Genomic DNA, 12,416 nt, shown 5'->3' on the forward strand with positions numbered 1-12,416 from the left:
CCTGCCTCCACAACTTGTGAATCCTGTACGTCACTTCTGTGGTACTATCAACGGAGTGAAACTACTTGTTTTTGGCGTAAGGTATATTTTTATCATCTGTATGACAAGTTAGATTATGATAAAGAACACATACCACATATGGTACTTAGGACTTTTATTTCACTAGAAAACTTGTTAGAATACCATATGTTAATTTCATTCAGTGTGTTGAAATAGCTGAAAGAGTGGTTGAGATCAAATTCATATTTATTTCAATTCACACTTGCAGGCAATTTAAACATGAAATGTATGCTTGTTTCAATTCATATTTGAAGCAGAAGAAAATTATGTTTATTTCAGTTCCCACTTTAAGACAATTGAAGCAGATAAAATTTATGTTTACTTCATTTCCCACTCTCAGACAACTATAAAAGCAGATGAAATTTATGTTTATTGCAATCTCACTTGCAGACAAGTTAAGTGAAGCAATTACAGTGCGTTTCACCTAGGTACTGCAACTCAGCGTATAAGACAGACAAAATCCACTTAAACACACGATTAAGGATGTACAAGCGGTACGCGTGCGTGGAATTTGTCACTTCCCATAGGATTACATTGAAATTTGCTGGAAAATCAATTTCTACTATTGTCATTTTCATGAAAATTTGCACAAAGCTCAGTCTAGAGAAATAAATAATAATGATCAAATAAAATGATATGGTCACCGCGCTAAATTTTGAGATAAACAGCATTGAATTATTTCGTCCATAGAAAATGCATTGGTGAAAAAATGCTGACTCAGCATTTTTTCTCATAAATGGCAAAATTCATGGTCATGTATCTCAAAAACAAGCGCGGTGACCCCTATATTTTATCACACATTTTGATAATACTTACAAAGGAGAATCCAAAAATCGACAATTTAGAGAAATGACATTACTTTTAATTTTACCGATCGTACATCCTTAACTTGGGTATCACAGACACATTTCAATTGCAGTAAACTTGCATGGGGCTGCCGCTGTCTGGACAGAGATAAACAGTTGACTAGACTTGATCTACAATGTAACTGTTTCTTTTACAATTTCATCTAAGAGTTCAAGAAGTTAAGGCATTCTCAACAGAAGCTAACTAAAAAGCCACATATTGTAGATCAAGTGTATCTCTCAGTCAAGACAGAGCGGCTGCCCCATGCTGGTTTACTGTAATTAATGAGTGGGTGACTTTCAAATGTGTCTTGATACCCAAGCTGATCGTTTGTTTTGTACGTGGATTGTGTCCATGTCATACACTGAATTGCAGTACCCAGGTGAAACGCATTGTACATGTCAGGTGTCTTCAAATGCATGATTTGATTTGACCTGATTTATTTGTGTATTTTGTACCAGGTACCTTGTTGATTTGTCTAATATCAGTATGTCTGCATACTTGAACATTTATTAAAAAGTTAGTGTCGTTCTGCAATGGGTAAATTAAGATTGAAAATTTTGATGTGGGATCAATTTCAACATTGCTAAATTCCAACGGTGGAATATAAGTTCAATCCAGATGGAAGTGTCAATATTTTTCACATTTTATTTGACAAGAAAAGTACCATTTTAGGGAGGAAAGTATCAAAGTGTCGTCTGAGATGTTGAACCTCATTCAAATAAATTAGCCCTTTCGTAAATGGTCTATTATGAAAGTAAAAAATTACAATATGCATTGAACATTGTGACTTGCCTGGTTGGTTGCAATTAAATGCTCTATGAATAGTGTAAGTACTTGTATTACGGTACAAATGCATGAATTTCTGTTGGACAATCTTGTCTATTGTCATTGTCACGCGCCATCAAGAATGTGACAATGATAAATAGCTATGTATGTATATGCAGACCTTGCAGTTGAAGACCACTGTTTCTATGTTGTACATTAACTCCTTGAGTACCTGTCATTTTTGTCTCCTTCACAAAATATAAAGGGACCCAGTCAATTTTTTTCAGATTTTTGCCAAAATTTTGATAAAGAACTGTAGGCAATGAAATATGATGCCAATTTGGTCCAAAATTATCAAAGAAATGCAGAAAAATTCATAAATTTCAGTAAAATGTTGCATTAAATTTTTTCTGGGAAAAATTGCATAACTCAAAGGGTTAATTGACAGGCATGAGTAGTCTGTTGGGGTCAAATCAAAACTTTGCATTCAGAGTATGATACAACATATACTATATGCCTTGTACGTTCATCATTCAACCAGACCAGAATCCAATATTGACATCATGTGCTGTATGACTGCAGTAAATAGGCAAGAGGAACGATTTCTCTGGAAACAACCTGTTATTTCCAGTGTCTTTCTCCAACGAACTTGAAGAACTGATTTCAATAAGTTAAACATCAAAGCACTCAAAGAATAACAGTTATTTTGGATACTGATCATTCAGTAGTATGTCAATATTCTCCCAGACATTTGTGGATCATGTTTTTTTTCATCACTCATAAACTACTATTTTATTTTTACGTTTCGAATCTATAAGATATGCCTATTTCTGGCCGCCTGAACTACCAGTGCGGGGAAGATAGCGCTGATTGGCTTAAGCTCCGGTCATATCAACCAATAGCAGATACCCTTGTATGCAGCTTTAGGATTGAATTTATTACATACGGGTACTTTACGTAATTTCCAAAATGGCGTTCGGTAGAATGATCGTAGCTCGTCGCCAGTTTTCAACTTCAATGCGCCGCCTAGGAGGCTATCCTGAGGGCCCTGGCAGTGTGAGTACTTCTTTACCACTATCTTTAATATTTTGTCGCATTTTAAGATGTTTAAACGTGAGAGAATGACGTAAAAACTAGACCAGCGTTTTCACGCTGACCGGTACATAAAATACTCCGGTTCACAACTTTGCCGGTTGTGAGTTATGGTCGTTTCCGCCTTTGCTTTTTGCACTTTTCACACCCAATAGCGCCCACACATTTAATCTAGCGAAAAGCGAATATTCTTTTCCTGTGATCGTTGAAATGTGACTTCTTAAAACATGAAAACGTGTCGATTAAAATATTACAGTCTACGTGTGGCGACGCATGTGACCTATTAACAAGGTCACTGGAGGTCATTGTGATCAGAAATCTGTCCTCACTATTTTGGCCAACTTTTCAGAGCTACACCAAAATCAGACCCATTACCTCTTTGTTTCTTGTTTCGGTCAGCTATTTCGCACAACATTTTCACTAAAATCAAATCCTTTTGCCCACAGTTATTATTACTGTAAAGTGGCACTTGTTACACATTTAATCTTAATGATACATATGTCTTCTAAATCCTTTTACACAACTTCTGAACTGTAACCCATATTTTCATTAAGCAGTCTGTATTGTTTAGAAGTTCTTGATGAGAAGTTCTTGACACTTCATTACTGAATCACAGTCTTCTAAATATTGCATGAACATCCACATATTGACAAACACCGTCAGTAATGAACATTTCATGATGTGAAACTGAAAGTAAAAGTTGCCTTTAAAAGTAAGCTTGTTTAGCGATTACCCCTCAGTTTTTGAATGCGGTATAATTTTCACTTTTGATAAGACCCCAATGTTCTGCATTCAAGACATAAAATATATCACGTTATTGACAGATCAGAAATGATCCAGCAAATAAGTGAAAATGGATTTTAGTCTCAAAACCAAAATCATGGCAAAGGTAAAATTAGATGCTCCATCTTTGGTGATCAAGCAAATTTAACCTTCCAATCAATAATTGAGGTTCAAATCTCACTCAGAAGAATATGAACTTAGTGAGTTTTGTAATCATTGCAGATGATTTTAAGCAAGTTAGCATTGATAAACCCAAGATCGGTGGAGTAAGTAATATTCAAAGTTGCAGATATATATTGCATGTTATGCTTTGACCCCCCCCCCCCCCCCCATTTTCTGTTGATGTCCAGCCTTGCCCTGCAACTCAATAGAACTGTACATAGATTGGTACTCACAGAGTTCATGTGACAGCACCAGATGTGAAATTTTTACCAACATTGACCCTGTCAGTGTTTGCATCAATACACAACAGTTTCCAAGCATTTGCACAGTGATAGAGTTCACATCATTTTTATCCAGAATGTAGATTTCCCAGTCATAATCCTCTGCACCATTCCATGCCAGTTCTTCTTTTGAATTATTGTACCATATTACTGTGTTTTTGTCTTCTCAGTCTTCGATCAACTGTTCACCAAAGTTTAATGCAGGGCTGCAGGTGTAGCTTTGTATCTGTCCAACTTTCCTCTTTTAGGGCCTCAACTTTTTCAGTGAATTGCGTTGATCGCAATTTCAGGTTTGTTACTAAATATAGCTGCACACGCGCAACTTTCAGACAAATATGCCTTAAATTCAGACAAATTTTGTTGTTGCATGCGTGGCTGTTGTTGCATCTTGTAGTCTGAGCCTTCAATTCATACGAATAAGTGTAACTTTTAGTTGCCATCGTAACACTAGCAGGTTTTATTGTTATCGAAATGCAGACAAATATTTATTCATGCATAATAATGAGAGAAAAATATGACGTCATTTGCGATCTGTGCTATTATTGAAATTTTAAAAAAATGTGAAAAAATATGCCACAGTCAAAGTACGGTAGCCTGAAGTAGGCTGATTTAGCATGTAAAGATCAAAATGTATGCTGAGTAGTTTACAACATGCACATTGTGTACACCTGTATTGCAGTGTTCGAAATAATCGGTGGCAATGGTGGCATTTGCCACCAAAAACTGTCAATCTGCCACCAAAATTTTTTTCTGGTGGTATTTTCTGCCACTAAATTTTGGTTCATCGTATCATTGATCCTACGGCTGGAATGAAGGAACACTGAAGGAACACGCGTTGTCTGACGGCGGAAAACTCATTAGCAAAAAAACCCCAAACTAATTGCGACATTTTGGCATGAATGAAAACATAGCGTGAATCCAAACTTGTGATTGGCTAATCTCCATATCGATGACAGCAGCTTTTGTACACTTGACATGTTGTTGCCCTCTGTGATAGCCGCATATGCAGTCATACGGCACAAGATAAAAGCATGTTGTGACATTTTGAAAACAAAGCCAAACTGCAGCCTGCATGAATTAAATAATAATAAATACTTGCAATTCATTAGCCAGCACAGGGCTCAAAAATTCCTATCGCCCGACGCCCGTGGCTAGTGAATTTTGCGTTCGGGCAAGTAAAATCAATATGCTTCCCGTCCGGCGGGCAAGTGCACCAGCGGTTGAATTAACTAAGCTCTGGACAATTCAAGCTTGAAAACGTATTTCATTAGGTCTGTGCACGCCTACAATCATTGTAAGTCCTTCAACTCTCAGAAGTTTTTTTTCTGAAAACCCTTGAGAATCCGCCCGACATCGCAAAATGATCGTTCTTGCTGTTGTAAAACACAAAAAGTCGTAAAAATAGAGTTTTGCGACATGTTCTCTCCGACGACACGGAGTGAACTCACTGTTTTGTATGTGTGCCGTAAAAGGGTATGCTCTTGACAGTGGTAGCCGTTCTCTTTGTGCAAGTGTATGAGTCGTATGACAGTCGATCGGCTTCACGCGATAGTGTAATTGCACCATGTGCTTGGTAAATGGATGTAAACTTATTCGAAGCCATGGATCTCGGCAATGCTTACTGTTCAACGTAAATCAACCCCCAGTTGAAAAAGTACAAGTTCACATCATAGTCGAAACGGGCTCAGTCGACCAAGGAGGCCACATATTGCAGCTACGTATTGCGTGAGTTGCAGACAGTTTCAAATTACGTGACCTTGGTTGTTAGGGATCGGCTCTCACTTAGAGAAAACAAATCAAATCTGCACTGAATAGTAACGAAAACGAAACTTGAATCTGCTCTCTTGACGAATACATTTATCAAAATAAAACTTTGAAGGCCTGCTGTGCTCGGTGAGCAAACATGTAAACAGGTAAAAGGGTTGCAGATGTACAGTACATGTACGTATGCATTGGCAGATAAACACTAGCAGAGCAGTTGTTTGTGATCTCAGCTTGATAATAAAGTGCAGCAGCTAGCCATGCACATTGTAAATCACACAATCTTAATAATCTTATGCAAAGATTTTAATTTGGATTTGGTTGTGGAAAAATTCCAATTCAAAGATGTTTTTCTAGATGGCCAAATCTACAGAAAAGACTAAAGTATTCTCACATTTCTTCTGCGACATTTCAGATTTGGTAATATTCCTTCATTTTAACAAGATATAGTTCATGTTTGGATCTGTTTTTCACTCTTTGAATTCATTTCATATGGCCAAACTCTTGCTCTCTGTTACAAATTACTGGTACAGTTATTAGAAATTTAGGGCAAGTAATTTTTCCTCTCGGGCAAGTAAAAATGAAATTCACGTGTCCAACGGTTAGTAGTTTGAAAAAAATTTTTTGAGGCCTGCAGTATGAGTTTACTTTTTGTGTGTACGTGTGTACCTGTGTACGTGTACGTGTGTACGTGTACTCACCATATTTTCAAGAATTTATAAATTAGAATGAGTATTGGCAATGACAAAATGTTGTATTATACCGATCACATGGTGTGTTAAACTGCCACCAGATTTTTCATAATTGCCACCTGATTTGTATCTGGTGGCAAACTTTTGCCACAAGAAATAAAAAAGTATTTCTATCCCTGTGTATTGAAGTCTACCTGCTCATGGTAACATAGACATAGACAGTGCAGTTAGTTTGCTCCCAAGTGTTTGAAGCCCTTTTGGGACACTGATAAAAGTCTTGATGTCATTAAATTAACTTAATTTTATTTTTCATTTTCAGAATCTACCATTTCAAATTAAGAACAGATGGAGACTTCTCGGAGTCATGACACTCTTCTTTGGTTCAGGCTTTGCTGCTCCATTTTTATTGGTCCGTCACCAGCTATTGAAGAAGTAGAAATATGCAATTTATGCTTTGTTTTGTAGATAGGTAAGTCTGTGTTGTAGAACCTTGTCTTTTCATTTACATCACATTTATCTGAAGCCTACATTGTCATTTGATTTGTCATTGGTTGTACCCTGTAAATTCTAACATGAATCTCAAGTGATGTAAATTTGTTTTACTCTATACATCAGGACTTTAAAATTGCAGGACAACAGAAATGTTACGCACATTTGGGATCTGCTTTAGCTATGCTGCTGCTAAATCTTAGCACATATTTTTGTAATATGTTGTTTCAATTGGAAAGAAGCCAGCCCTTCATGTATATTGAAATAGGTATTGAAGGGTCAGCAGCAAGTGTAGTTTTCATCATGATTGTATAAAGTGACTTTGACCCTTCAACCCTGACACTGTGACATCATTCAAGATTGACCCAAACAAATCTCAAAAGATTAATTGGAACAGCAATAGCGTTGTTTACAGTTTTAGGTCATAGTTCTCTCATTAATATGCAAAAATAAATATTTGTCTGCATTTTTAGATTACACCTTCGAAAATTACTCATGCAAGAACAATGAAAACACATCTTAGTAGGCGACTGCTAGTGTAACAAGGATTACTAAAAGCCCTATTCATGACCCAGAGTACAAGCTGCAAAAATAGCCACGCATGCAACATTGATAAAATTTGTCCACATTTCAAGCAGCGTTGTTTGATGTTACGCACATACAGCTATATTTAGTAACAAACCTGTGACTTTGAACAGGGCTATTCAGGGGCAGTGTGTTGTATATTGTTTTCACAACGTGTTGCTTCTGTAACAAGGGAAGCCCTACTTTACTCGGAGAGAAAACCATTTTCTTCACTGGTTTCTCACTATTCAGCAAAGCTTGCGAAACAAAAAGGGTTCACAATGTATTATCACAATTTCGTTTGTGTGAGTTGGGGAACTTCTTGACATTTTAGAGTCAGAGAGTAAGTCTGTTCTGTCTTTGATACGCTACAAATTCAAAACTTTGTAAATTTGTCACGCTGCCAAATCATCTCAGTACTGGAAGGAAATAATTCCCACACCTCTGACCTACCTGTTCACCCTAATACCCTGTAAACAGGTCCACAATCACCACTTATAACAGTAGGTTTGGACCAAACCATTGTGGTGAAAGGGTTAATGAAATCCTATATTTCTTGTCCTGCAGATGTCCTGGTACCTTGGTGTTGTGTTGATACTATCCCAGATCTACAATAATATTGGTGATTTTACTGAAGCCAGTGTTTCAGCATCACTGAAGATGTGGAAGATAAGATCCCCCCACACTGTGTGATTGAAGATACAAGTTTCTATTCCTGCAAGTTTTGTTAATAACTCTACAGAAAGTGTTAATTTAATGAATGACCTGACTGTGTAATAAACACAAACTCTTTGTTTGAAAACTGGTTTCTTGGCATGTTGTTGTCTTTCATACACCTTTTCCTGGTTATCCCACAATGCATTGCTGTGGCCCTAGCAAACACTGTATATAAACTCAAAACAATGAAAACATACTGATTTGTGCAGAATGACACAAAGTTGCAATGCCAAATAAGGCCGAAAAAAATAAAAATGTTGGTTCTCATCCTAGATATATTGCAAAAATGACGCGCAATTATTTTTTTCTCTTCATCCAACAAGAACATGCAAAAAACATGAAAACAACACAGGAATGCATGCAGAGATAAATGCACAGCAGTGTTGCTTTAGTGTTTTTGTACAGCAACAGTTCTACGGTTTGACTTGTAGTGCAGTATTTGCACAGTTTTGACAGCTTGATAATATAACAGTGACATATGTGTACAGTTTGAATGGAATGTAAGTATCAGCTATTTTTTTTGCACTTCTGTTTTATACAGCACTGTGTTATGTAGTATCGTCGCGTATTTTTCGTTTATTATTTTTTCATTTCATTTCCTTATGAGCAGAAAAAAAGTTGATGCAGCGAGGATGAGAAACAAACTTTATTTTTCTTGGCCTAATGCACTGTGAATACCTTATTCTGTCCATAGGCAACAAAAATATAGGTCAGGCTGTAACCTGCCATAGAGTAACATACCCTGCCTGTACTCGAGCTAAAATGTTCTATGAGTAACATGCAAGTTTTATACCAAAGTGTGCATTGCATCACAGAACTGGTTAAAGATCTATGTGATGTTGTTAGGTTTGCATGTACAGTCAAACCTGTCTAAGTGGTCACCCTTACAGAGTGGTCACCTTTATGTATTGGTCACCTTGTGATGGTACCATAGCATTTTATATGTTAAAGGCCCTCTGCAGAACAGCCTTTTCTCTTGTGTGGTCGGTGGCTACGCATAATTGCTCCAGTTTGGAACAAAAACGTGTATTATGGTCTGTATATCTGACTTTGAATGACCTCCACCAAGAAATGCTAACAATTGAAAGCAAGAAATGGTTCTTTTTAAGCCTATTTTATTGTTGCAAAATGATTCTTTCATTGAATTGAATGCGTGTATCATGATTATGAAAACATAACACACGACCAACTCTGAAAGTAATGCCACACCCACCCTCTAAAAAGGACACTTTTTTTCTTGGTCCCCCGTGTGACTACTATACACAGGCTTGACTGCATACATTACATGATAAGCAGTCCCAAAGTAATGGATATGTTTCAGTCAACAAGTATCAACTACTTCAACTTATAGGGATCAACTACATGTATTAGTATTTACATCATTTATCTGGTGGTAAACTGAAAAAAAAAATATGGAGAACAAATCTTGCAGCCATGCTGTTTTGAAAAACAACTCAACTGGAACTTATTTGGCTAATTGTATGGTGAAGTTCTGTCGATTCAATCTGCAAATATAAACTCATCTGCTTTTTTTAAGTTACACACTTGTTTCCATGAGTAATTTGTAATATTGCAATGTTCAGCTATACAGCACCTAATACTTTTAAGAAAGTTGAAAAATATAAAGATCCAATTATCCCAAATTAATTCCAATCATGTTAACATATATATTAACATAAAAAGATGTTGCTCTTCTTTAAAAATGTATGTATGCTATGCCAACTCTGGAAAAGCTTTCCATATTTTTGAATGAAAAAATCATAAACAACTGCGGTATTTTATCTAACCATGTAAGTCAAATGGTCCGTCTGTGGGTTCATATGAACGGGTAAAATTACAAGAAGTTGCAACTGAATTTATTCCATTTTCATCTATGGATTGTCTAAGGTATAAAAAGACCATTATAAGTGGACTTGGGAAAATAAGTCTTTCCCACATTTAGGGATATGAGCTATTACATTGCCAGCTATAAATTTGCAATTCCAGAGCAGTATTTATGATACTCGATGTTACAGCAACATATGTACCCCTCAGTGTGCCTTTGATGAGATGTGTAAGGGATGTGCAGCTTGCAGCACAAATCGATATTCCAATTTTGGACCATTTTCATCTAACAGTAGGACATAACAGCTGACACATCACTGCAGACCATGATCTTGAAGACGATGGGGAGGCAAGATTACTTGGAGCAAGAAAAATAAAAAGTTTGTGTCTCATCCTCATGCGTCAATTCAGACCCGTCGCATCAACCTTTAATTTCTGCTCATGAGGAAATAAAATTAAAAAATAAACTCAAAAATACGCTGGGATAGTGCATAACTCAGTGCTGTATAAAGCAGAACTGTAAACAAAATAACTGACACTAACATTCCATTCAGAACTGTACACATATCTCACTGTTACGCTAAGCTGTCAAAACTCTGCATTGCTGCACTAAAAGTCAACCACAGAACTGTTGCTATAGAAAAATACTAAAGCAACACTGCTGCGCATTTATCTCTGCGTGCATTCCTATGTTGTTTTCATGTTTTTTTTGCGTGTTCTTGTTGGTTTAAGGAAAATATCGAAAAAAAACGCGTCACCGCATCATTTTTGGCCTTATTATAGGTAGATATGAGGTTGGATGTGTAAAAGTCAGATCAAAGGAATGATTTTAAATTCTCACTACAGTGATTTCCTGAAGTATAATAGCTTATAGAACACGAGATATGATTTTAAACACTTCATACATGCCCTGGCTATCGCTCACGCATGTATGTCATGAACTGGTCAAAATCTCATGACATACAGTTGCTGGGTGTGCGTTATAGATTAAATAGAACACGAGACTTGATTGCAACCTTTCCACGGCGCATATGTGGGATAAAATAGACATGATTTCAAGCACTTCATATGTATACATGCCATGGCTGTCACTCACGCATATATGTCGTGAACTGGTCAAAATCTCATGACATACAGTTGCTGGGTGTGCGTTATAGATTAAGTAGAACACGAGACTTGATTGCAACCTTTCCACGGCGCATATGTGGGATAAAATAGTAGTAAGACTAAATTTCCGCACAACAATCAAAATAGAGTTGCTCTGCCTATAAGTGGAACCGGTTTCTTTTGTTTCATGATTTGACTACGCTTGTCCCCGGCAAGAAATACTGGATACTGATGATGAACAAGGTGGCCCACACGTGCTCATCTTTTGCCAAAACCCTCCTCAACAGAACACGCACCCTTCACTCGTTAATATTAACTGTTCAGTTCTACTTTCAATTTGTGATGAGAACATAAATGGACTCTGTGCCTATAAAATCCGATGCCATTTCGAATGCTCTGTAGATGAACTGATAACGCCCAGCTAGTGACAGGAGTACACCCTAAACCTTCCCCGAGTCTTGTATGTGAGCTGAATTTTGCCATACGGGAGAATTGTTCAACAACATTTGTCTCGCAATAATGTGGCCGTAGTGGAGTGAACACGTTCCAAATGATGTGATCGTGGGTAAGCCATGTGGTACAGTAGCTTAGGCCTGCGATAAAGGGTTAGGTTCACAGTAACCGAGGATGATGAGCACTAACCAAAACCTGCAGTGGCCAAACTTTGAAGCAAACACCACAAATGCAGTAACAAAAACTTAATATGAATTAAGGGGATAATGTAGATTCTTTATTGAAACATAAAAATCAAGGCAGCTTTTTGGACTAGTCTGCAACTTGTGAATGTAACGATTAATGGAGCAACCCATACTTACTGCATCATGGTACATTATAACATGGTTATGAAATTACATATAATAAACTCCCACACACACACACACACACACACACACACACACACACACACACACACACACACATATATATATATATATATATATATATATATATTATATATATATATTAGAAACTAAATTGAAAAACAACTACATCTGGGAACCTGTCATATTTCAATTTCACGTTTCTATATATATATATATATATATATATATATATATATATATATATATATATATATATATATATATATATATATATATATATATATCGCACCCATGCTCTGAACGAACACATTAGGTTGTAGTTGTAGACTAATAGTTGCACAAATGAAACGTACATGTGGAAATATGTGCATCTAGTGGGCAATGGGGAATTTCAACGTTGGGAGAGGGAAGTTGGGAGCTTGAACTGCTTTAGGGAGCGCCGGGGC

Source organism: Ptychodera flava, assembly GCF_041260155.1.
Source record: "Ptychodera flava strain L36383 chromosome 23 unlocalized genomic scaffold, AS_Pfla_20210202 Scaffold_24__1_contigs__length_23054250_pilon, whole genome shotgun sequence".
In the NCBI taxonomy this organism is placed as follows: Eukaryota; Metazoa; Hemichordata; class Enteropneusta; family Ptychoderidae; genus Ptychodera; species Ptychodera flava.